Below are 27,386 nucleotides of genomic sequence, written 5' to 3' on the forward strand. Positions count from 1 at the left end.
TGATGGGTGATAAACATTCATTCTGTCACTCTCTCTACATTTGCTTAAAGTATCCATAACAGAAATATCTAGGGACATGTAATAGGTAATTGTGATGTGCCACCAACAACTTCTCATAAGCACCAAAATATCTATTGTTGCCCCTTGAGCCCCAATCTCGTTTCCAAGATGTATTCCAAGACAGAAAACTAGGTCCAAATTTAAAATGCTAGATATGAGATGCAGGAAGATTATAACTCTTTAAAACACAAGTGGAACCATCAAAGGTTATGAAAAACAGAACTCCTCTGTATATTGTTCATCAAATGATACCCAGAGCCTAGCACACTACTTGGGCCAGAGTAGGTGATGAACAAATGTTCTTGGAAATTAAAATGCAAGGAATATTCCCTAGCTTCTCCTTCCTGTCACCACCCATCACTCCCTTAGTTTGTTTCTATCTTTTGGACTCTCTGTACTCTGTTAGGAATCTGTGCCCAATGAATAAAGTCATGAGTTCCCACTGTCTTGTTTTTGGCCTTGTGTGAGCATCTGTGCTCGATATGCAACAACTATTCTTAATGCCATTATCAATAATGACCTCCCCCTCTTTAAAAAAAACTCCCCTTCCAAGTGGGTGTTCCACATAAGTAAGATGTTAGAGAAGAGCATAATAGGTAAAACATGTTTCAGAGAAAGTAAGACAGCAGGAAGTTGGGGTGGGGAAAGCTGAGCCCACTGCAAAGTGAAATCAGGGCCGACTCAAAAACCCCTGAGGACCTGTGGGAAAAGTGTCAGACTTCTGGCCAGGAACTGAGATGGACGTCTACAAAATATGTATACCCAAGCAACTAACCACTTTAACTCCCCAGTATCCTTTCTCTAGGCCCTATTAAGAGCTGTCTTGACACAGCTTCCACCCTCCTTTCCCCAGTGAAGTCCAAAATCAGCTGTCAGGGTTGACATCAATGTGCAAAGGGCTAGAGCCCCAGGTAAAACAAAAGATGCCTGCAAAAAGGCAAATGAGAAAGGAGCTCAAGGAAAGTTCATGATGGAAAAATAAGCACCGTCAAAACAAACATCCACAGAAGGGAGAGAGGAGGAAACCAAAGAGAAAAGATCAGCCAGAAAAAATAAGAACAATGAGAAAAGCCAAGGGGTTGGGGGGGAGGGGGGAAGGAGATGGACTAAAATAAAATACAGGCATAATCCTTCAAAGAAAAGTAGAGGAAAAGATAGGGACAGAATTAGCATTTGGGGCAAAGAGCTAAAAGCTTTTACACACTTTGTTTCACTTAATCTTCACATCACTCTGAAAAGTGAATACTGCTCATCTCCATTTTGCAGAGGTGGAAATAGAGGCTTAGAAGCTAAACAAGTTAGTTGTCTAAGGCTGTACAGATGGAAAATGTGGAGCAGAATTTGAACACAGTCCTGCTAATTTCAAAACTTACACTCTCTTGTAGGCTATCCTGGGTTTGAAAATATGGCAAACATGACTTCTAAATTTGGTTGACTGCATTCATTAATACTAATAACCATATGCTCAATTATGCCTTAATTTGGGATCATTTCTTGAAATGGATCCTGAATGCTTTTATTCCATCAAAAATGTTATCCTTCTCACCTCACGCAGACTCCTACTCTTGACTTAGGAATCTCTCCCACATGGATAAACCATCTAACTACATCCAAGCAGCTAAGGTAAAAGGAGACAACACTACCCCACCTGCTCAGGTGACTCTAAAGCTATCAAAAAAATACTCCCCTGGGACCAATCTGAGAAGGCCTAAAATTACAGTGGGAAAGAATCAGGGGCAACTGCCTCCAATATGAAAACATCCTTGAAACTGATGATGAAAGAGTGGGAGCAATGGATGTGTGGATCTGGTGTCTGTTGGGGGCCTGAATGGTATATACCTTATATCCCCATTAGAACATAAACTTCTAGAAAGCATGGACTACATACTGTACCTTTATTTTGTCCGTAACAGCACAGTGCCTTACAATTCACAGGCACTCAAAGATTAGTCAAATAACTGAATGAATACTGGGTGTAATGACCTTGTGAACTGGGGCAGTATCAAGACACCTTTCTCTTTTTGTAAAGTTACCCTTGGGACTTCCCTGGTGGCGTAGTGGTTAAGAATCCACCTGCCAATGCAGGGGACATGGGTTCAAGCCCTGGTCCGGGGAGATTCCCCATGCCTCGGAGCAACTAAGCCCATGCGCCACAACTACTGAGCCTGCATGCTGCAACTACTGAAGCCCACATGCCTAGAGCCCGTGCTCCACAACAAGAGAAGCCACCGCAATGAGAAGCCCCCACTCGATGCAACTAGAGAAAGCCTGAGAGCAGCAACAAAGACCCAACGCAGCCAAAAAATAAATTAATTAATTTCTTTTTAAAAAGTAAAGTTACTCTTAAATATCATCTTTAATTCTAGAAGAAAGGAAATCAGGACAATAGCATGACTAAGTTTTGGAACTAACTAGCTCCTCTTTCAGCAAAAAGGAAAGTAATGAAGGCCTGGGGCACTCAGGAGATATCAGAAAGAAGTGGCTAACCTGACAGCAGTCACAGGATATTGGTTTCCCTTTATCCCATAGGTTTCTTCCCTACTAATTTTTCAGTATGTTCTCATCCCTCGGAGTTCTTATACTCTGTATTCAGTAGTATAAGGCACATAAATAGGATGCAGCATCTGTGCAAAGTCTGGTCTTCCAGTGGGAATTCTTGAGCCTGTGTAAGTTTGGATCGTTCCACAAAGAACCCCTTCTCCAACATGACTTTACAGGCCGCTCAGATTTACTGGCTGAGCTCTGAATACAGTGTTGATTTTCCTGGTTCATAAAGCCAGGCAGAGTTCCTGCTGCCAGACAGGTGTATTTGTTTTTGAATGATAAGGACATTCACTTGCTCTCAGTTTAGGCTAATAATAAACACTTTAGACATCCTTCAAAGTCTGAAGAGGAAAGAATAAAAAACCCTCAGGCAACAACGTCTGTTAATGGACTTAGAGAACATACGGCCTTGCACAAGACCAGGGTGCTCGCTGGCTAACTTTCCGGGCAAGCAAACCCTCTGAATATTGCTTTTGAAAGCCCTCTCCCATCAATAGAGCCCTGAGGTTCATTTTACCTGATGAAAAGGAAGAGAGTCAGGAGAAATAGAAAGACAAAAAACAATATATTGGCCCCAAAGAGATACCAGAGGGAGTCAGTGCCCGTGAGGAAACCTCTTTCAACCCTATAGCAGTGCAGCCTAATAAACACATCACCTGTGGGAGGGGAGGTTTGATGAGACAAACAGTAGCAAAAGCAGACACAGCAGGGTAACCAGGGAAAAATAAGAGTATGGCAAAGGAATATTCAGGAAGGAAGAAAACAGAACAATTTTGCTTGCCCTTTAAGTAGCCTAAAACCCTAATCTTTCAAAGTGGTTTAGAAAGGGATATAAGTCCAAATTCACAGTGCTGGGTCTCTCTGCCTTGATTATCAAGGAGGAGTGGGTAACTTCCAGGATCAAGTTGTCCAGAAACATGAGGAGGGATAGAAAAAACTGTTGGCATCCTGGGCACTGACTGTAATCACTGTAATCCAGCCCTACCTCAGGTTGACTGAGCCACTAATCTCACTTTTCACCCTTGATTCTCAATCTACCCCACTGTTGTTGTTTTTTCACCACCACCAATCACCTGAAAGGAGCTGGCTTTGGCTGGAATCTGGGCACCGCAAATTGGCTCCCTCACAGCTCTTGACGGGCTCACGGTTCTTCTTGTGGAGGAGAAAGGAACAGCTCTGCCCCGGTCACGCGGCACAGAGCACCCATCAGTCTGGGACTGGCCATCAGCCCTAGCCAATAGTGAGGACTGGGCTTCTTTGCTGACAATACTTCAGGAACTTTGATACCGACTGCAGAGAAAAAAATGGCAGTTCCTTCCTCAAGGTAGGCATGAAAGAGTGGCTGGGACCAACTGATCTTGCTTCGTTTTACTCTTTTCATGCAACTTCATCCTGAGGACGAAGTCTCCACAGATCAAACTAACGTTTCTCTTTCTCCAATTTTTCCACATTGTTTAATCCCCCAAATAAACCTTCTCTGGAATATTTAACTTACACCTTTATTTATTTCCCTTCAATACATTTGCACTTGAATATTAAGATTTGTTTTGTTCTCTTTTGAAAATGCAAAGTTACTCCTAAATTTCCATTTTTAGTTCTAGGTTGCACATACATGAGTATCTATTTTAACAATTTTTCTCTAACTTAAAAATTTTTTATAACTTTAAAAAAAAAAGAAAAGGGTAGCAGAAGAACTTGAAAATGTTTGACATCCTGACTCTCTTCTCTTCCTTAAAGTAAGGATACAGTTAGAAAAAATACTACTTAGAAAATTAAATTAATGTTTTCTGAGCCATGTCTTTCTCTGATGTGAGTTTTGTATACAGAGAGCATGACATGTTTTGCAGGTGATTACTGGGGTAGCATCAGCTTTAAGAATGAAGCTATGCAGACACTCTGTGTTCTGTTCATACTTGCTTCATGGATTCCTCGTTTCACTTTCTTTACAACATTTCTTATTCATTACAACATTATTTACAACAGCCAAGATATGGAAACAACCTAAGTATCCATAGACAGATGAATGGATAAAGAAGATGTGGTGTATCTATACAATGGAATCCTACTCAGTCATAAAGAAGAATGAAATCTTGCCATTTGCAAAAATATGGATAGATCTCAAGGGTATTACACTAAGTGAAATAAGTCAGACAGAGAAAGACAAATACCATATGATTTCACTTATATATGGAATCTAAAAAACAAAACAAATGAACAAACAAAACAAAACTCACAGATACAAAGAATAGATTGGTGGTTGGCAGAGGGGTGAGGGTTTGGGTGGGGGGACAAAATGCATGAAGGGCATCAAGAGGTACAAACTTCCAGTTATAAAATAAATGTCATGGGTGGGAATTCCCTGGCGGTCCAGTGGTTAGGACTCCACGCTTTCACTGCCATGGGCCCCGGGTTCAATCCCTGGTCGGGGTACTAAGATCCTGCAAGTTGCTCAGTGCAGCCATAATAAATAAATAAATAAATCATTTTTAAAGATAAATAAAATAAATGTCATGGGAATGTAATATAATGTACAACATGGTGACTATAGTCAATAATACTGTATTGCAAATTTCAAAGGTGCTAAGAAAGTAAATCTTAAAAGTTCTCATCACAAGAAAAAATATTTGGTAACTCTGATGTTGACAGATGGTAACTAGACTTATCATGGTGATCATTTCCCAATGTATACAAATGTCAAATAATTATGTTGTACACCTGAAACTAATATAATGTTGTATGTCAATTGTACTTAAATAAAATTTTCTTTTCCTCAGTTTTTCTACCACAGATATGTGCTGCAATTACACATCCAGACAGAAATGTCTCCCTAAGAAATGTATGCTCAAGTATTTAGGGGTAAAGAGTCTGCAACCTACTTAAATAGCTTAGAGATAGATATGTGTGTATATGTATACACATGTATATATACACATGTATACACATATACATATGCATATATATTCATATACATATGTGTTTGTACAATTTTATATATACGAAAGAAAGACAAGGTAAGATAGGTGAGTAACTTATTGAAACATAATGGAAGGTATGAGGGTATTAGTTATTCCTTCTCTTTTTCTGTATGCTGAGATTTTTCATGATTAAAAACTTAAAAGGATGAATGGAAGGAAAGAAGAGAAGTGGAAAGAAAGAGGAAGGAAGGAAGGAAGGAAGGAAGGGAGGGAGGGAGGGAGGGAAGGGATTCTTCCTGAAGACCCTGAAAGATGTGGGGCTTAGCTGGTTTTCTCATCCTGAGAACTCTAATGGTCAGCAACAGCTCATAACACTATGGTTTAACCAATAATGTCCAATTATTGTAATTTACAATCACTCTGTGATCATCTAACTCCCACTCCCCTGGACTTCTCCATGAACTTTCACAGAGAACATGCTCTTTGAGAGTCCTCTACAGTATTGCTGTAAGGCTCTCTACTGGCCATTATTCTGTGGGTCTGATTTGTAGGTGAAACCTGCCCTAGCTTAAGTACTTCACATCTGCTCTTTTGTGTGGTTCCAGCATATCCTCTCATTGTTGACCACTTGTTTTGAGCTAGTTGAGGTAGCTATTGCTAACTGGATGACCCAGTCAACATATGTGAAAATCTGCTGGGTGAGTCTTCTGGATAAACTCTTGTTTCCCTCATAAAATGGGGCTTTTCACCATTTTGCCGTTAAACTTTTGCCCTTTGCCCTTTAGCTCCTTCTTCCTGTCTGGAAAGCAGACATGAGTTCTGGAACCATGACAGCCATCTGGAGATCCTAAGGTGACCATAATGAGGATGACAGTGGAGCGGGAAGAAGGAAAAATTCTAGGTAGGAACCTAGACTGGCTCACCTAGCATTGGTGAGCCACCTTGCCAGGCTTAGAATTTCTGTTGAGAAAAACAATTAACACCCTATAAAATTGAAACCTTGGAGAATGGTTTTCTATAATTTGCAGCTGAAAACATATCTAATTGACTTGATTGATTTTGCCACCTTGTAGAAGATTTGGTCCTGGCACAACTACAGAGACTCCCAGCCTCATACCACCCAATGATGATGCCCCAATCAGAACTTGGGCTGCCCACAAATTGCCAAGCGAGCGAGTCTTTCATGTGTCATGTTTCCCGCACTCCACTGAGGGACTGGTTTTAGGCTCTGCACTTGACTGGTTCTTTTGTTTTCTTCAAATTTTTATTCTGAAAGTGCAACATGATTTTTTTTCAGACTATTTAGCTAGGTCCAATTCTTTCAGACTAGGCAACCTTGATACCTTTACTCCTAGAGAATTACCTAAATATTGAGCCAAAGAAACTGAATATAGTCTATGAGTGCTGGTAAGCGCAGTCATGAAATTTTTCAAGAAATAAATCTTTCTGTGGTCTATAGAGATGTCTGGAGACTCTGAGAAGAGTCCTGATCTTCCTATTAGGTAGACAGACAGGGAGAAAAGACATGCTTTGGTTTTGTAAACATCCAAAGTTTAAGTAAATAAGGTTTGGCTAGTAATCAAAGACAAAAATCCCTCACCTAAGCATTGCTAACAAACCAAGACAGAACAACCTTCCCTTACCCTTAGTCCTCAGTCCTTGGCTTTGGACTGGGCCCCAAAATGCTTTCTGTTTCGAAACCTCAAACCATACAAAACTCAGTAGGTCTGGGGTTCGAACATATGAATAGAAAAAGCCAAGCTTCCGCCTGACCTTGGCTAACCTTAAATCAATCGTTCTTCCAATGTTGGTCTGCCCAACAGTGAAGCTTGTGGCTTCATCTTGGTTTTACCACAAAACTTTGTGATGAAACCCACTGAGATTTGGACTTCCATTCCTGTCTTGTTTCAAACTCTTTTTGCAAAACCTGATGACTTCTACAGCATATGACTATGTAACTCTGTAATATCTCTTATGTTCCACATACACTCAGGACCAAATTTTTGCATAGCAACATTTTATGAGACTCCAATGATGAAAAATCAGAGAATAGAACTAAAAATCCATTCAGTGTAAAATCAAGGCCATTCTATGAATATAGCCCAAATCTATATGACACTACTGTTAAACCAACTATAACAGCAACTCAAATAATTTGAAAGTCTCAGTTAAAAAAACTGCTGGGAGTTGCATACTGTGGGGTTGAGGAGCTGGAGGAAGGAAACCCAAGAACTGACAAATGTTGCCCCAGACTAGAAATGCAAGAAACATAGAACCGGCATAGCACCCTGAGAGATCCAAGGGACAAATAATAAGTGGGGATTTTCCCCCAGTGAAGAGTAGCTCCATGTTTTCCAGCCCGCAAATCTAGGTCAAATCAGGACACACATGTAGAGAGAAGCCAACAATCTGAAAGTGCAGTCATTAACAAGGACAGAATACCTCAGTCTCATGATCTGATTGTGCCACTGCAGGTGTAAGAACTAACATCTCTGTTCTGTATTCTCTCTTGGCATTGATGTAGGTACAGACAAGAGTGCCAAATGTCATGTGATCTCATACAATATAGATTCTTTTTTATTGAGGTATAATTGGCATATAACATTATATTAGCTTTGGTTGTACAACATAATGATTCTATATTTGTATACATTGCATAATGATCACCACAGTAAGTCTAGTTAACATCCGTAGTATAGATTCTTGTCAACTAGAAATCTTTGGAGAAATCTAATCAACCACCCATCATTTCCCCATAAAATAGTGAACTGCAACATCCCTGTGTTATCAGGGTCCTGAAATGAACATAACCAGAAATAAAACAGAAAGCTCTATCTGCCTTGAGCCCTTTCCAAATCTGAATCCTATTTTGTAGATTTAGAAATTTAGCCACAAAAACCCATTAACCAACTTTGAAACAAAGAGAATTTTTGCTTTAGCCCAACAGACTCCTTTGTGAATTATGCATGATGTTTTCCAGTGATAGGAAAAAGGAACCAGGGCAGGAGAAATACATGCCACCAGTTTCTGTAAAATCCTGAAAGCAGAAAACTGGTCTCGTGATGTCAAGAATATACTACAGACAATCCTGGGTCAGTGATAACCTGGGGACCAACTCCTAGAACTTTAAAATTTCTGCAAAAAGTTATTTTTAAAAATGACCCAAGGAAAAGGTTACAATGATTGTCCCTTTCCTAGGGCCCCCATCTTGCCACCTCTCCCAAGTAGCTAGTACACAAACAATGCTATGCAATTTTCATGTCCTTCCAAACGACCAATCTGGCAGAAACGTCATGAAGCTCTTAAAAGAATGAATATATGTATTTACTTCCCCTAAAGAGTCATTTCTACCTTCTTGCCCTCAATGGAAATTACAAGTTGTCCCAAAGCTCCTGTGAGAGCCAATCTACAGAATTGCCCCATAAGTCACAGGTGAAGTTATTTCACAGAGCCCATTAGAGTAAAGCAGTGCAAAGGGATGCTTCTCTACTAAACCCCAAACAGGGGCTATGGCTCCAAAACCAAAATTCTAGGATGAGATTACATATTTGGCATTGAAGCCAACACATGATCACAGCCAACAGGTTCTTAATTTCCTACCCTGCTGCAAGATATAGGTACAGGCTCCTTAAGGTAAAAGCCACCCACCAACTGCCTATGTCACCAACGTATAAAACTCATGAGCTCATAATATAAACAGAGAACTATTTACTATATTCTTGGCACTGGCAAGCTTATAAACAATAGCTCAGTGGAATATTTTTGAATTGAGTTTGTTTCCTGAATATGTTTTTCTTATAAATCTGCACACTTAGCCAAAGATCACATTACTCATTAGACATTACAGCTGTCCTTGTCACCTAAAATCAAAGGGGGGTTACTTGGGCACCTTCCCATAAAGAACTGCAAATAACTCCCCTATTCGTGGGCTGAACTACAGGAAAATGTTTGTGCACGATATCCAGCAGGTGGCACTCACATCCAAGGCTACCGGGAGCTTCCCTGTTGGCCGGGGAAATCTTCGTTCACACAAAAAAACTTGTTCTTACAGCTCAGTAAATAGTAGACAGATGCCTTCTTAGTAAAAGATGGTAAATTTCACTCCTAGTGTCTTCTTAAATGAAGTTTTGACATTGGACATAGCAGCCAGTCGATTTATGTAAATTTTTAATAAAGTAATCCAAGAATAGAGAAATTCCATACTGAAAATATAGCTTCGTAGATGTTATGGGCTGAGTGTTTGTGTCCCCCAATATTTACACGTTGAAATCTAATCCCCCAATGTGACAATATTTGGTGGTGAGGGCTTTGGGGGGGAATTAGATCATGAGAGTAGAGCTCTTATGAATTGGGTTAGGGCCCTTATAAGAAGAGGCCAGAAAGCTAACTCTGCTCTTTGTGCCATGCAAGGGCATAGCAAGAAGACAGCCCTCTTTAAACCAGGAAGGGGCACTCACCAAGAACCCAACCATGTTGGCACCCTGTTCTCCGACTTACAACTTCCAAAACTGTGAGAAATAACTGCTTGTTGTCTAAGCCACCCAGTCTATAATAATTTGGCCTAAGACATCTCTAATGACCCTTTCCTGATTTGCCAATATTCGGAATAGGATTAAGGAGCCGCATATCACTTTGAATATTAAAAATCGAGCCAAAGCCATTTTGAATAAGAGTGAGTTGAGCGGAGAAAAATAAAAGACAAAAAGACATTCCTGGGCTTCCCTGGTGGCGCAGTGGCTAAGAATCCGCCTGCCAATGCAGGGGACACGGGTTTGAGCCCTGGCTCAGGAAGATACCACATGCCACGGAGCAACGAAGCCTGTGCACCACAACTACTGACCCTGCGCTCTAAAGCCCATGAGCCACAATTGCTGAGCCCACGTGCCACAACTACTGAAGCCCACGCACCTAGAGCCCGTGCTTGGCAACAAGAGAAGCCACCACCATGAGAAGCATGCACACTGCAACGAAGAGTAGCCCCCTGCTTGACGCAACTAGAAAAAGCCCGCACGCAGCAATGAAGACCCAACACAGCCAAAAATAAGCAAATTTAAATTAAAAAAAGACATTCCTTACTAAAGATTCTCTTAATATGACAATAGTGGCTTCAGTTTCCAAATCATGTACATAAAGGCCCAGAAATTGTTTTGCAAAAGGGATGAAATGATCATAGACCATGCTTAGAATTTATCTACCCTTGAGTCACATGTACTAATTGTTATTAATCCATATCATCTCTTCCTGAACAAGCGAAATCAATTACTCTATTATCTTAGCAAAGTGAATAAAAGTACAATAAGGTTTCAATGGCTGTATAAGATCAGGTATACTAACACTAGCTAACACTGCCACTTACTGAGCATTTATTATATGTCATGCACTGAAAAACCTGCAACATACAGTAATTTGATCTTGACAGCAACTCCATGAGGCAGGTAGCACAATTATCTCCACTTTGTAGGAAAGGAAAATGAAGCTTAGAGGCAAGTTACATAACCTATTTTAGCCTCACCTCCTCACTTGTAAAGTGAGAATAAAAGTATAAACTATTTCTTAGGGTTGTGAAAATTAGAGTTGACACAAAGCATTTAGCCTAGTAAGTCCTAAGTATGTAATTACTTTTACTACTACTGCTACAGCTGCTGCTACTCTACTACTACTACTGCTACGACTACTATTACAACTTACTCTTATTATTAAGTTATTTGCTCAGGGTCACACAGACAGAAAATGGCAGAGTCAAAATTTGAATTCAGGTCCGCCTGACTCCAAAATTTGGGTGCTTGGCCTCTAGGAGACAATGCCTCCAAATAACTAACCCAGGGTAGTTCTGAGAATAAAAGAGCACTTCCAGAAAAATAGAAGTTACTCTTATTCATGGAGAGAACATATGAGAACGGTCATCAGAAAACAGCCATCTCTTTAAGTTTCTCCTTCCAGACACAAACACACACATGGGCAGAGCAAATGCCTCTCCTCCCCCCACCCATCTTGTGTGTCAAGAAGACCTTTTATCTTTTTGACCAAAACATGATATCTTTTTTTTTTTTTGGCCACACGGCACGTGTGATCTTAGTTTCCTGACCAGGGATCAAACCTGTGCCCCCTGCATTGGAAACACAGTCTTCACCACTGGACCACCAGGGAAATCCCCAAAATATGATATCTTAATGGTCATAAAAATAAAATCCCTTTTCAAGGGAGGTGGGTAAGGAACTAGAATTTAATGAAGAACCATGCCTGGTGCAAGCACTGAGCCAAGGTGACCATACTACAGAACGCAGAGCTAAGTCCTGATCCTGACTTATCCAGTGTCAGCAACATGACTTAGAGTGAGCTACAGCCCAGGCACATTAATCACAGTGAATGGTGGTGCTGAACTATGGCATTAGGGGACAAGTTCTCTGACTAGTAACCTTCATAAGTTTGGCATGATTTTGAATATTTCTTGATAATTTCTAGTCCATCCAGCAATTAGTTTCACTCATTTGACATTTTTCTAACTGCCTTGGAATTCATATGTGAAATTGTTTTGCAGCAGTATATTAATATATTGCACTGAAACCCCATTCCTAATTTATCACGATAAAATGAATTGATTTAAATTATATTATTTTGGGTTTTGGATTCCCAAGACTTCTGTGTATGTCTGTGTTTTAAGCTATCATTTCTTGAACACCTTGACCCCAGTGGTTTATAAACAATCTAGACACACAGTTTTCTGAGTATTCAAGGTATACTTGGTACAAAATAGAATAGGAATCCCTGTTCAAGGCTGATCACAATAAACCCTACTCCCCCCAACCAGTGACTGGCTTATAAATTAGTTTATGACCCAATTCTGGCCAGTGAGACAAAGAAAAATCTTTTGGAGACTTCCCTGGAGGTCCAGGGGTTAAGGCTCTCTGCTCCCACTGCAGGGGGCACGGGTTCAATCCCTGGTTGGGGAAGTAAGATTTTGTATGCCGTGTGGTGCAGCCAAAAAAAACAAAAGAGGGCTTCCCTGGTGGCGCAGTGGTTGAGAATCTGCCTGCCAATGCAGGGGACACGGGTTCGAGCCCTGGTCTGGGAGGATCCCACATGCCGCAGAGCAACTAGGCCCGTGAGCCACAACTACTGAGCTTGTGCGTCTGGAGCCTGTGCCCCGCAATAAGAGAGGCTGCGATAGTGACAGGCCCGCGCACCGCGATGAAGAGTGGCCCCCACTTGCCGCAACTAGAGAAAGCCCTCGCACAGAAACGAAGACCCAACACAGCCATAAATAAATAAATAAATAAATTAATTAAAAAAAAAAAACAAAACGAAAGAAAGAAAAGGAAAAGAAAAATCTTTTGGGGAAGGGGGCTTCTAAAAAAAGCTCCCTCCCTCCTGAGAGCTCCAGGAAGAGAAAGTTCCTCTTGTCCCTCTGGATGCAGCTTTGACGAGATGAGATGCCTGGCACTGCTGCAACCACCTTGCAACCAACCTAGGGATGATCATCACACAGAAGTAGGGATGACATCAACACACAGAAGATGATCTGGCCAGAAGGCATGGTGTGAGCAGGCTCCTGGAGACTGTGCCTGGAGCCTGCCCTCCTGTTTTAGCCAGTTTAGGTTGTGGTTTTCTGATATTTGCAGCCATACACACCTTAACTCTGTGCTGCCATACTTAAGCCTTAGAGAAAAGGCCTCTCTGAGAAGGTAACACTCAAGCAACAGGAAGGATTAGGCAGAAGAGGGGCAATCTTAATGGTCAGAGGAAATAGTATCTGTAAAGTCTTTGAAGAGGGAATGACTTGGCTTGTTTGAGGCACTAAAAGCTCATAGGACTGAAGTATGGTTCATAGGCTCATAGGACTGAAGCCTGGCAGAAGAAGTTTCCATCAATCCTTACTGGGTCTCCTCACCAATTATTTCTTCAGATTTGGGATATTTTTGACGAGTGTTTTGACAAGAACACTGTTTCCCCAAAGCTGAGCCAACCAAACTGTTAGATGGTATATTGGAGGTGAAGGAACACTTGGCTATAAATAGTTTCCCGTGGGACAGCCTGGTTTCCCCTGTCCTGTTTGTTCACCCCAGCAGTTCGTGTGCAGCTGGCCAGTGTTTAGCGATGCTGTGGTACCCGAGTGTTGGAACTGAGCTGCAGCTTCCGGCTGCTGAGGAAGAGGTGGCTGACCCAAGTCTCGCTTTCCTCGGCATCTGTACGGGCTACACCTTCAAAAGCCACATCTGTGGGCATGTTGTTGGGGTTCCAATAACAAGGGCAGGTTGGTCTTCTGTTTGTTTGTTTTGTGACTGCTAACATTTATACAGTGCTCATCACTCTACCTGTTCTAACTAATTCAGTATGGTGACTGAAGGGGAGCATCAAATGAGGTAAGATTAGCAAAAAAAAAGATCACACAGGGCCTTCTAGGCCACAGTAAGAAGTTTAGACTTAATTCTAAGTATAATGGGAAGTTGTTGAAGGACTCAAAGCAGAGAAGTGACATGATCCAAAGCTCATTCTGGCTGCTGCTCTTTGGAGAACACACTGGAGAGAGGGAGTAAGCAGTGGGGAGAACGTGTGGGCTATTGCAGGAATCCAGGTAAGAGACGATGATGGCCTGGGCTATGTAGTGGAAATATTAATTGCAACAATTATTCTCAAATTTTAGTTTGTGGGAGAATCACTTGTGGTATTTATTTAAGATGCAAGTAAGCACACCAGTGGATTTCGATGCGGGTGGTCTACAGACCACACCTGTGAGACACCAATATAGAAACGTTCATTAAGACCTTTGACTTTCTAAGCAAGACCATTTTCCAAAAATAACCATCTCCCATTCTTTAATTTCTCCCAATACAGGGACTTCCAGATTTTCCAGGTAAAAAGTCCTTAGGTCCCAAATGCCTTAGAGTCACATGGTTTTTCCTACAGTCTCACCTCAATTTCCCTGAGCATAGCCTATATATTCCCTCTTGTGCTATGCTCAATAAAAGAAGAAATGTTCCTATAACTCACTGTCCCTAATGTTCCGAAACATCGTTCTTTCGTCCATTCAGAAAGCACCTACTAAGCACCCTCTAGGTGCTTGGCACTAAGCTGGGCTCTGGTCACACCAAGATAAATAAAACACACCCTCTCATATGAAAGATATCCATCTTCTTCCTCTATTTATCTTCCCTCATATACTATTCATGCTCTAAAACTTAGACATCATTATGAAGGAGAAAAGAAAGAACACAACAGGAAATTAGATTCAGTAGAAAACAGGAGCAGAACAAGAACAAGACTTTGGGAAAATATAGCCTGATGAGACTCTCCTCAGGTCCTGCATGTAGATGGGGTCTTATTATAAATTTCTTACCTGAACCTTAAACAAAGAACAGTCAGCCTCTAATATCAGGACAACATCTGACTATCTGAGAGCACTCCAGAGACAAGTATTGAAAACTCAGCAGAGAAAACTGTCTAGATTGTTCATAAACCACTGGGGTCGAGGTTTTCTTGTTGAGGGGAAGAAGAAACAAAAAGGAACTATAATGCCATCTTCTGAAGTTGACCAAAACAAGGTCCCCAAATCATTGCCTGCTGATCCCATCTGAGGGGTGGACGATTTGAGAATTCATGAGATATTATTGGGATTTCAGCCCCAGCCCTAGGCCCTTTGATGTTTAATTAATGTGCTGAACTCAAGCTAAATAAGACTAGAAGGGGTTTATTGACAGCATAACTACTATTTCTAGAAACAATGCCAGAAATTCTTTTTTAAGAGATAAACATTGAGATGTTTGGAGTGGACATCAAAGGTGACAATAAACCTTTAAATACTTCTGCCAAGAGCCTTGAAAACAACAATTATTCAGTAAGTAACAGCCTGTTCTCATGAGTAATCTAGAACCTCAAATATTTTTCCTAGCAACCCTGAACTCTTAACAAGATGGCAAACAATAGATTAGACAATTGCAATAAAGGAAATTATTTATTGTGTACAAGTTACACTCTCAATAAATTGACTTTGCCAGCATGTTGGACACAGTAAGGTTTTCAGGCTGCTGGCATACTCCTTGGCAGATCTCTATGAAAATGTGGTTCTGATTTAAAATATAGAAAGAAATTTTTAACTATAAAAATATAGAAATGGAACCCTGGCAGCCTAAAAGCATTATTGTACCTTAAAAGACCTATAGTTTACTAAGGGGTAGGGGAAGAGGGTGATGAAACTGCCTGCCTAATTTAAATTTACAAACTATTTAGAAGATTGGAGCATTCAGTCCAATAGGTATTATGGTTTCTGAGCTGTGAAATGGCCAGTTTCACTGGGTTTGAGGTAGTTCTTTTTTTATGCAATCGTGATGCTAGGTTTATGTAGGCACAACCTTAGGCACTTGGAAGAATCTGGTTTCAAAGGTGTAACAAAAGCTCATACACATGCTTATACTTGTTAACCAAAACAACTACAATTGTTCCAAAAAGATAGCACTGTTTATATTAGATTTGTTTTTCCTGGTTTAATACACCGTTAAACACCAATAAGTTCACCAAATCTAGTCAGATAAAAATCTTTCTCTCATTACCTTATGAATATTTACTCTGGTTAACACCTTCCTGGGGTGCTCTGGCAGCATTTTTGTTTGGGGTTTTTTAATGAAAACCATGTCTAGCAAAGGTCTGGAGTCATATTCTAAAGACAAAGATCCTTTTTTAAATTTTTACAGTAAAAATATTTATCCCCCCCAAACATGAGTGATAATATATATGATATGCAACTCAATGAAACCAATCTGTACTTTCATTATAACATATGTGATGTTACCATGATGCTTTTCTGTGTGATTATGCTTCCCATTTCTCAGGGACAATCTGTCTCGAGGGCAGTCGTTCAGCTACCTGAACAGTTTGCAGTTTCCACTAGCACAGTATTACCGGGAGAGATAGGGCAGGGAGATAAGGCTATCCCACACAGGGCTGCTTCTACAGTCTGTAGCCAAATCCCCACTGTTAATGCTACCTTTGACCCAAGAACCATTTTGTGGATTGCTCATGAATAACATTTTTAACCATAATTCTCTGCTCATTGTTAGAAAGGAGAGTTTTCTTTATATTTAACTGGTCAACTCTTTAAAACAAATGTGACCTCAATTCTATGAATTAGCTAGTGGCCATGGGCAGATTCTTTCTGAGACAGCCACTTTAAATCATACTACCAGGAGGGGAGAGGCCTTTCTCGATGGTGGTTTTCTAACTATTGCCAAATTCTCAAGGTAGAAAAACGTTCCTATGAGAGCTAAAGGTACATTCTACCACCCCTTTCCCATGCATCCATCATCAACAAAGACAGTAATGAGTTTAAAATTTCATAAGATGCTTATTGTTTTAAACCTCTTTTTTTTTTGGAGTATAGCTGCTTTACAATGTTGTGTCAGTTTCTGCTGTACAGCAAAGTGAATCAGTTATACATATATACATATCCCCTCCTTTTTGGACTTCCTTCCCATTTAGGTCACCACAGAGCATTGAGTAGAGTTCCCTGTGCTACATAGCAGGTTCTCATTAGTTATCTATTTTATACATAGTAGTGTATATATGTCAACCCCAATCTCCCAATTCATCCCCCCGCCACCTTCCCCCCTTGGTGTCCACACGTTTGTTCTCTAAGTCTGTGCCTCTATTTCTGTTTTGCAAGTAGGTTCACCTGTACCATTTTCCTAGATTCCACATATATGCGTTAATATACAATATTTGTTTTTCTCTTTCTGACTTACTTCTCTCTGTATGACAGTCTCTAGGTCCATCCACATCTCTGCAAATGGCACAATTTCGTTCCCTCTTATGACTGAGTAACATTCCATTGTATGTATGTACCACATCTTCTTTATCCATTCCTCCGTGGATGGACATTTAGGTTGCTTCCATGTCCTGGCTATCGTAAATAGTGCTGCAAGGAACACTGGGGTGCATGTGTCTTTTGGAATTATGTAAGCCTTACTTTTATTGTCATCGCTTGTACATACATGGCCACAATTTCACTTTTTCTGAGATTTCACTCTAGGCAAAATTTGTAATTTAACTGTAACACTTGAGAGCATATTTAAATATTTGGATTCATTTCTGGTGAAAGCAAAGGGGCCAGAATTTTAGCAGAGATCACTGTGTTGACATGTCTGCTTCCTACATGCAAAGCAATTGGCTCAACAGGGCAGCACAAGCACAGAAAAGTTCACTCGATCATCTAATCTCTTCTAGTATTACATTTTTCCTCCTTCAAATCTTTGGCTAATTTGAAGCACAACGTTATGAGGAAAAGAGAGAAATATTTTCCCTTATCCCTCTTAATCCATCTTCATTACCAACTCTAATATCTCCTCCCACTAGTCTTAATTAATTACCCACTTTTGATGAATGAATCAATCTTTCAATAAAGACAGTGTTTACTTCCATTTGTAAAGGCAATTGCATCAAATCTACCTGGAATGGTTATGAGAATGTGTGAAAGAGGAAGACGTAAGGAAAAGAAGGATACAGGTTTTAAGAAAACAACTAGGTAAGTCAAATTGTTGAGAAAATAAATGGTCCCATACGTTACCAAAAAACAGAGACATGAGAAATTCACTGCTGGTCTTGTTTATTGTCTCTAAATAGCTGATCCAACATAAGACCTATTTTGACATGAGCTGAGCCATGAATGCACTCTGTCTGAGGTGGTACTTCATTCATCCTAATAATCCACTGATTTCTATAAAACCCAATAAATGATATTTTTCTTACTAAAAAAATGTACCAATCTGGTAGCCCAAATACATACTGTATACATATAGTCATTAGTGTCATAGTCTCAATAATTTATCAAAAATTTAGAAAATTTAATATTTTTCCCATAATAAGTATTTGTAGATATTATAATTTTTGTTCAGTCTTAAGAGGTTAAATCAATTAAAATACGTCTAAACAGAAAATCTTCCTTGGCCATCAGCTTAACAACTACTCGCAAAAAAATACCACACGAAAGTCTAGAACAGGAAGTGAAGAATACATAAATACCATGTCTAGTTATGGCTGGAACATAAACAAGCATAGGGGAGGTCCTAAACCTGAATTTCAGCCAGGATACCAGGATTGTTGATATCACTTCCAAGAGAACTAAAGAATATTAAGGTGAATTATGTGATCAGGACTTAAGGTTTTATTTCTCAGCTAAGAAATATGGGATGTTAGAACTCTCTTTTCTTAATGGATGAAAGATATAATTTCAGTTTTTAACTAATTAGTGTCCTCAAACAGAGCCAATGCCGGCATTACAAATAATAGTCTGTATGAAATTAGTCTTCACAATATAGACTGGCCTGTGAACCAAGAAGGAGCTGTAGATCAGGTTCTGGACCTCTGCCTCTTACCCACTCTACCCAGGAGGGGATGAAATCACCAAAAGAATTTCCCATAGGAAACCACAAGCCCCAATACCTCTGGTACCACCTGCATGTCCTTCTGCACAGGGGTCGGCCCTCCCCAACTCTGTTTAATTCTTGAGAGCCAATGGGTATACAACTATACCAAACCACTGAATTTCACAATGTAACTTGAGACAAACTAAATCTGAAAGGCTATTTTATGCGTATTTTGCCTCCACTCCTGCAGGTAATACAATCCACAGTGCACCCACTGCCTAGCAGTATTTGACTCTCCTAATCCTCATTACCATACTTCCTTTCGTACACTTCTCAAGGGAGGTATGGCTGAGAGCACCAGCAAAGAAAATAGGTCTTTCTTAATCATTTGTGCTGTTCATAAGAAGTGTACTTAATGAAGGATTAGAATCGATCTTGAGTCTTGTTTGTGAGTTTTGTTCATATCGTCACAAAATTTGGTACTTCTATTTTACTATATTTTATCCATCTATTTCAGGTAGTTATTCAAATTCAAGTCTTCATTATCCCAAAGTCATATGTGATCTACGTTTAAAAAGGGGGGGGGATGGTGTGTGACAAATTATAGCATTTGTTATGGGCATGTTTTTACAGTACATTTGCCGCCATATAATGCTAAAAACTTGAACTTCAAAAAATAAACCTTGTACTTCATTTCATTCCCTGTTTAGCTCAGCTAACTAACGTTGAAATCTTTAAATTTTATAAGAAATTGGCTTATTTTTCCATTGTTTTGCCTTAATCAGAAGGGAAAAGGGACTTCCCTGGTGGCGCAGTGGTTAAGAATCCACCTACCCATGCAGGAGACATGGATTCGAGCCCTGGTCCAGGAAGATCCCACATGCCGCAGAGCAGCTAAGCCCGTGTGCCACAACTACTGAGCCTGCGCTCTGGAACCCGCGAGCAACAACTACTGAGCCCATGTGCCACAACTACTGAAGCCCACACGCCTAGAGCCCGTGCTCCACAACAAGAGAAGCCACCACAATGAGAAGCCTGTGCACCAAAACGAAGTGTAGTCCCTGCTCACCGCAACTAGAGAAAGCCTGCACGCAGCAACGAAGACCCAACGCAGCCAAAAATAAATAAATAAATTTATTTTTTTTAAAAAAAAGGGAAAAAATACTTTCAACAGTTGAAGGACCAGTTAGCTCTCTGAAATCGACCTATAATTAAAATCATAAAATGTCATGCATCATGAAATATACTGAAAATATCTAGTATGTTATCTTCTAAGCACTCCATGAGGGCTAATTTATTTTATCTATAACTAATTTCCAGTGGAAAGAAAGTTACTATACTTCTCAGCATATTGACAAATAAGTCTTTCCGTTTCATGGAGATTAAGTGATTAAACAGGAACTACTGCCTCACCACTTATATATATATTCTTTAGAGAAATTCTAACACTGAGGGGCCAGGATTTCCACATTTATTTTATTTCACTGTGATACATCAACAGAGTAGAAATAAGACTCCACTCTTTATCCAGCCTTCAAGGTCAGTCATATACTTTTTTATTTGAAATGAACTAAAGCTGATTTAGAGCGGACATGCCTTTTAGAATGCCCTGAGGCCTTTCATTTCTTGAATGATATGTTAAAGCTTGGAATCTACCCAAACCTCCTTGAAGCACCCTCTGCAAAGTTTAATCTAATTTGAACTAACTTATTCCTCAGTATAAAATGCTCTTTCTTATTTCTTTTTATTTTTTGAGTGAGCACATGGACATATTTTTGTGTTTCTAAACATGTGGATGCTGGAACAATTTAGAAGGAAAAACACTACATATTTATTTTGGTCATGTTAAAAGCAGTGGCAGAAAGCATAATTCTGAGAACTCCTGGTCCTGACACTCTGCAAATCATTTCACAACATGCAAATGATTTAGCAGCAATATAGTCATAGTTCCTAACAAATACTTCTCTGATTATAGGATACATTCTTAAAAGTGATGGGCTTCAACTCCCACTTTTTCTCTCCATTTCTATATGTGTACTGCTTACACTCAAATCTCTACTTTGTAAATAAAAGTAATATTAGATAGTATATTTTCCAAAAATAAATACTTGTGTGGGACTACACAATCCTGCAGGCGTAAGACAGAGTATATGTATATAACAGAGCTTTTTGAAAATTTTCTCAACATGCATCTGTGCCCTCTATCTCTACCTCAAGGAATTAGTGAGTGTAATACAACGTTTTTTGACAGAAAAAGTGGTGAACTCATCCTGAGCATGTATGGTGATTAACTACAAATTGATCAACTTCCCCAAACTAAAAACTTAAATATGTACAGTTTTTAGTTGACTAGGATACTTTTGAAGAAAATGAAGATGCTGGAGGAAAATACAGAGTTAAAGAACTGAAGACAAAATGCTTCTCTCAGTAACGACAACGAAATCATTGTGAAGGGATTGCAGTGCATGAGGATCCATCCTTAAAGGCACTACCACATGCATGCTCCACCTACTCTCTAGGTTTTATATTTACCTTTGCTGGGGCTGTTCCTCCCATCAGTAGTTCTGGGTCTCTGACTCTACCACTGAGTCAGTCTAGGGGGAAAAAGTCTCAACATAATCCCAGAGGTTCTCTCTCATATTCTCTCTCTCTCTCATATTCTCTCTCTCATATTCTTCCTCTCTCTCTCCCTCTCTGCCCCCCCTCATTGACCCATGCAAATTTCAGCTATGCACTTAGCTTTCAATAGTACCTGAAGGAGAAAGTCCCTGAAATCACAGAAAGATGTGCGGCATGTCAAAATGAACTATTCATCCCCTGTGATCATTAGAGTGTCACAAGAGAAGAAACGTGCCCAAGAGGGTTCTGCAAAATTCCAACTCTGGGAATTGTGTTCTATATAAAGACTCTGTCATTTCAGCAGCCCATTCATTTACTCAAATGATATTTATCAGGTGCTATTATATCCAGCCCTGTGTTAACATCAGCAAGGCATTAAATCTTCAAAGTACTTTCTTATTCTACACTTATGTTGACATGTTTAGGTGGGGCCTTAAATTCTCTACTCAGCTGAATGCTTTAGTTCCCTTCTAATTTGTCATTTTCAGGCATATTTAAGTGGGTTTTATTTTTCATCAGTGGAACTCTACCATATATGATGGCATCTACACAAGTGTTTGAATCATGAAGAACAATAGAGATGACAAATTCCAAGCATTGTAAATTTAAATAACATCCCAGAATTAAATTCTGAAGTTAAACTTCTAGATTCTAGACTCAGCTTCAAGAAATAAGATTCAGCTTTGGCTACTCCCAAAGGCTAATCAGACCTTAGGTCTCTATTAAAATAACTTGTGATTCTTTCAGTGTTTCAGACAAAAGGAGGAAATGGTCATAATCTGCCTCACTGGAAACTCTAGCATCATGGGAATTTTCCTAGGCAGTTTTGTGAAAGTCTAAGGAGTCTTCAAGCATGTTATAATTATAGCTACTATTCATTGTCTTTTGCGCCAAGCACTTTACGTTGAATACTTCAGCTAATTTAAGCTTCATGGTACCCCTGCGGTGTATCATGGTTCCTATTTTCCCTGATGAGGCTCGGCGAAGTTAGGTAACTTGCCCAAAGTCACACAAGTTGCAAGTGTGTGCAAGTGATGGATCTGTGACAATGCATTATCCTGCTTCCCAGTCAGTAACGTGCTTCTACGTTTAAAAAGAAAAAAGAAAATCATTTCCCTAGTCCCCATGAAGGTTGTAGAGAGAGATGGGGACTGATAATGCTGTCTGAGAAAGATTTCTGAATTCATGAAGACAGAAAAAAGGAAATTCTGTTAGAGAACAAAGCAGTCACAGCTGTCAGGGTTAAGGAGAAAAACTCGCCTCGAGGGGCCTCGGCTTTACTTCCTCCTACCAACCCAGAGGCTGCGAAGGCACCGGGAGCGGTGATTGACAGGAGAGTACGACCCAAGGACGGTCGGCCGCGTGGGGGTCGGAACGTCAACTTCTCAGCTCCCCTTGCTCCCACCACCCCCGCCCGCCTCCACGCCACCTCCCGGCCGCTGGCTGGGAGCTTCCACTACCGGTGCGGGCGAGGCCGGAGGCAGATGGATGCTGCTGACTGATGGGGGCGGCCGAGCGCGAGGGCGCGGAGTGAGGCCCGCGCGGCGGCTCGCCCGGCCTCAGGGTTCCAGCAGCTCCCCCTGCGCCCTCCGGAAGCGGGGCGGAAGGTTTACCTCCGCCCAGAGCCTCCACCAGGCCAGCGTGGGCTCAAAGGTGGGGTCCGGGCCCCCGCTGCGGCCCGCGGGGGCGCTCTAGGCCCCGGTGCAGAGGCCGCGCCACCCGCAGGGGTCTGAGGGCTTGAGGCCGCAGGTTTTCCTTCTCAATCGGGTTGACCCTAAAGACATATGAAACGGTGGGGGCGGCAGCGGCCCACGCGGTCTGGAGGCGCAGGGCGCTTGGGACGCGGCGTGGAAGCCGGCCCCGAGGGGCGCCCGGGCCTCTCGCGCCCAGCTCTCTCCCGGTTCTGCACTCCTCCTTCCCTGGCTCAGAAGGCCCGCCGGCCGTGGCCCCGATCCGCTCCCTTCTCCTCCCCCCGCCCCGCGTCGGGCTCCGCTTTCCCTCCATCAACTCCAGGCCGAATTCAATCCGAGAAGGTTCCTTTGAGCTTTTGTGTTTGCTGGGGGAGATGTGGGCGCTGGAGGGATCGCGTTACAACTTTCATTTCCTGAAATGTTTGAGGGAACATCCAGGGTTTTTATCCCCCCATCAGGCCGGGCGATGGGTTCGGGTTTCAGGCCTTGTCATTCAGCTGTCACCAAACAAACGAAGCTCTCAGAGCCCTGGAGAGGGAGAGCTACCTGCTATTCATGACCCCTGGAGCAGGTGATCGCTCATGGGAAAAACAGATAGAATTAATCATAGGGCTGTTCTCTGTTTCCTCTCCTTTTTGGCAGACCTGCCCACAGTGTGAAACCTGTCAGAAAACAAATTAACTCTTTCTTGTTCCCCAGGGGAACTAAAAATACATTTTCAGAAAGCCCACCACACACATTCACACCAAATGACCCGAATGACATTTGGAGGGAACATCTTTATATCTGCTCCACTTTGCAGTTTCTTAGTTTGTGGGGTTCCCATCTTAGTGGGACTTGGAACCTAGGGGACCAGGGGAGAATGGGGCAACTTCAGATCACCTGGTTTTATCTACTGAAAGGAGTCCCAAGTGTGATCTCCAAACTCAGGTAGATTTGGACATCTCCTTTCTGCCTCGGTGTCAATGCAGTTGGGCTTGATCCTAATAAAAGGAAAATCTCTACCCTAACATAAGTCTGTAAGAAATTTCTGTAAATGGGTGTTTCCCCTCCCCCAGATTCTTCCCTAAGTCAACTTTGTTGAGCATCCATATTGGGCTCTGTATTGGAAAATCCGAATGATTTCAAATTTTCCCTCATTCATTTCCTTATTGCCTCAGTTGAACAAAAGCACAAAGGTTAGCATATTGGTGTTCTTTGTTGTGAGGATACTGTTTACCTGCTACTCATTAAATATTATAAATACAAGTTTTAAATTACACCTTTATTTTTTACTTTGTTCTACTTTTCTTTTCCCTATATCTCTCTCCTGCCCTAGAAATTTTCCTTTTTAATAGAGGGAAAGAGAAAGTGCATACAGATTTGCTTCTAAGATATATTAATGTTGGAAAATTTAACCAGGACAGGTCAGGAGTCTTAAATCAGAATGATTTTTAAAGAACAGAAATATGGTAAGGGGGCTGCATTGTCATTTTGCCTTTTAGTTTTTCCATAAAAGGGTGGGGTTTTTTTGTTTTGTTTTTTTGTTTTTTTCTTGGTGAGAAATCAGGAGATATACTGTGTGTAAAAATAATCCTCCTGGCCTTCTTTATGAAGATTTTGTCTGTTTATTTTGAAAACAGCCATTGGTTCCAGATTCCCAGAACTGATTTTCTTAGATTAGCTATTTGTACTCAGAGGTAGAGCCCTGAGCAATATTATTCTTCAATTAAAACAAAGAATTTGACTTTAGGAAGAAGCATGTTATGTTTATATAGCATCAGCAACGCATATAAGATATTCACCACACATATCTGAAGACAGACAAGGCTTCAATTGTTTAACCGTTCTTCTCACTTCATAGATACAAAGGCATGCTGACCTATCTAGCTTAATTTTTTTTACGCTTGTTAGTTACTTTCATATTCATGACATCCTAAATACAGAACTAATGCTTCTTCCTTGTAACTACCTCCTTGACTTTTAGGTAAAATTTCCTTTTGCAAGGTACTGCAGACTATGCCACTTCACCCTCAAAATGTGCATTTCTGTACAAGCTCTGTAAGTTGCTGCTCCCCTCCGCCAACCACACCAGTGCCCACCACCACCACACACACAAAAAGCTGCAAAAGTTAAGGGGAACATTACTGCATACTGATGCTTACAGTTTAAATATAATATCTGTTTGAGAGCCAACTAAAGATGTCACAGCTATGTGGGTTTTATTTGGTTTTTTTGGGGGGGGGGTTTTCACAGTCCCATTGCCTTTCCCTGGCATTTAGATCATTTGGATAACTAGCAGCTCAGTTTAGAACTGAAGTGCTGCAAAGCAGCTAAAGCCATGCCTTAAGGGGAGGGGAGGGGAGGGGGCAAGGAATGTAGTTGAGTTTGTAAAAATACTTAATATAAAGTAAAAAACATCTAGAAAGTTGGTTTTACAGACTTGATGGTTGGAAGCTGCAGATTTTGTATCAGGGATGCAAACCGACCAGCTCTATGAAATGTTAAAAAAACATCTTAAAGTTGTTGTTGTTGTTTCTTTTTAAGAATCTTAAGATAAAAAAATATATAATCTAGGACCGTTTTTTCCTTCAAGATGCCACATGCATATCAGCTCAGGTCCTGAACCACCACCCCACCAATAAATTATGTATCTATTATAAATAAGCCATGGCATTTTAAAAGTTGTAATCAATTTTAAATCCTATTCTAAAATAAATTATATAGCAAATTAAATTAAAATTAAATTTGCTTTGTGTTAATCCATTAATGCTTCTATTTGGATCTGCCTATGTCAGTCCCATAAAAGATTTATCTTCTAAGTTAGGGAGGATGGAAAGGACAGGGGACCAGATGGAGGGAGCTGGTATACAATTTCCATGCCTCCTTATTATAGTAAGTAAAGGGCCAGAATCTATCTTTCTACTTATCTGTCTTTTTAATGATAACCACTAATGGCACAGAAGAAGGGAGAACAGCCAATATCACCTAATAGTATTTTAATTACAATTGGGTAGCCACTTCAGGTACACTTAAGTGTGTGTTAAATCTGAAGTTAACTCTTTTTCTCTTTCAAAGATAAGACAGGATTGGGATTTTAGTTTTTGTGAGTTTTTCTTTCTGCATTTTCCTGTTCGAGGGGGTGGGGGGAGAAGAATGTGATTTTAAGAACACTTTAACGTTATGGCAAAGGAAAACAATTAGTGGGCACTTTTGCAAAAGAAGGAGGGGGGGAGACTCCCAGGTAGCAAAGCAATACAGGAGAGCAAACCTTAAGGTGTATGTGCTCTTCCTGCTGAGAAGTGGGGTCTCAGCTGCCCATTAACAAGTTAAAAGGATAGAAGCTGAAACTCAGATGGGAGACAGGCATACACGCGCCTCAAGCAATCTCTTTCTCTTTGTTTTTAAATGCTACTGCAGTGTTGTTCCTCGCTGTCTGAAAGGACCACAGCGCCTAAAACAGTGATTGCCATCCTCAGTGGGAGAACAGGTTTCCAATTTCATCAGCTGGAACTAAGCTGTGTGTGTATACTCAGTTTAAAATACTAAAGAAAATGCAGCCTTTCCAGGGCAGCACTTTTTCTGGGCAGAGGACAAGCCAACAACTCGCCCATGATTTTGACTTCTCGGTCCTGGCTCGCTTACCCATGTCTTTAGAGAATCTTCCAGGTGGAGCTATTGCATTCAATCAAACTAGGGAAGAAGCGAAGGCGGGGGTCACTTGAGGGGGCTCACAAGTCCCCACCTAAGGTCACGGAGTATACCTGCGGCCTAAGGAACTGAGCCGTCGGGTACCCTTCGTGCGAATAGCCCCTGGGGGCTAAGTGGGCACAGACACTAGTTCCGCTGGCTTCGGGTGTTTGGAGGAGGTAGTCTGGGAGGGTTTTTAGTCTCCTATTCCTGGGAAAAGCTCAGAAAAAAAGAAGAAATAACGTAGAGAGAGCACGTGGGCCACCAGCCACTCTCCTCACCTTACCCCTGACCCACCTGTTCTGTCAACACCACCTGCCCCACCAAAGAAGGGAAAAGTGTGCGCCGCGACAGCCCTGCCCGAAGCCTCCCTGCTGGGGACCCGGGAGGTGCGTGGGGAAGAGGCCGCTGCTCGCCCCAGGGCCACGGGCTAGGGGGAAACGCCGGACCAGGCCCAGCCAAGGAAGCCGAGCTGCCGCCCGGTCCTGCCCGAGACTCTAGAAACCCGGGCCGCTCTCCTCGGCCACCGTTGAAGT

At 41.2% G+C, this 27,386-nt stretch overlaps 1 protein-coding gene across 1 annotated transcript in view; it reads right to left on the reverse strand.

Moving 5' to 3' along the window:
- The window catches only part of C2H14orf39 (chromosome 2 C14orf39 homolog), a 208,735-nt gene that overhangs the window by 180,379 nt on the left and 970 nt on the right, over nucleotides 1-27,386 (reverse strand). The gene's annotated exons all lie outside the window — the stretch shown is intronic.

The sequence above is a fragment of the Balaenoptera ricei genome, chromosome 2 (genome assembly GCF_028023285.1).
Source record: "Balaenoptera ricei isolate mBalRic1 chromosome 2, mBalRic1.hap2, whole genome shotgun sequence".
NCBI classification, from domain to species: domain Eukaryota; kingdom Metazoa; phylum Chordata; class Mammalia; order Artiodactyla; family Balaenopteridae; genus Balaenoptera; species Balaenoptera ricei.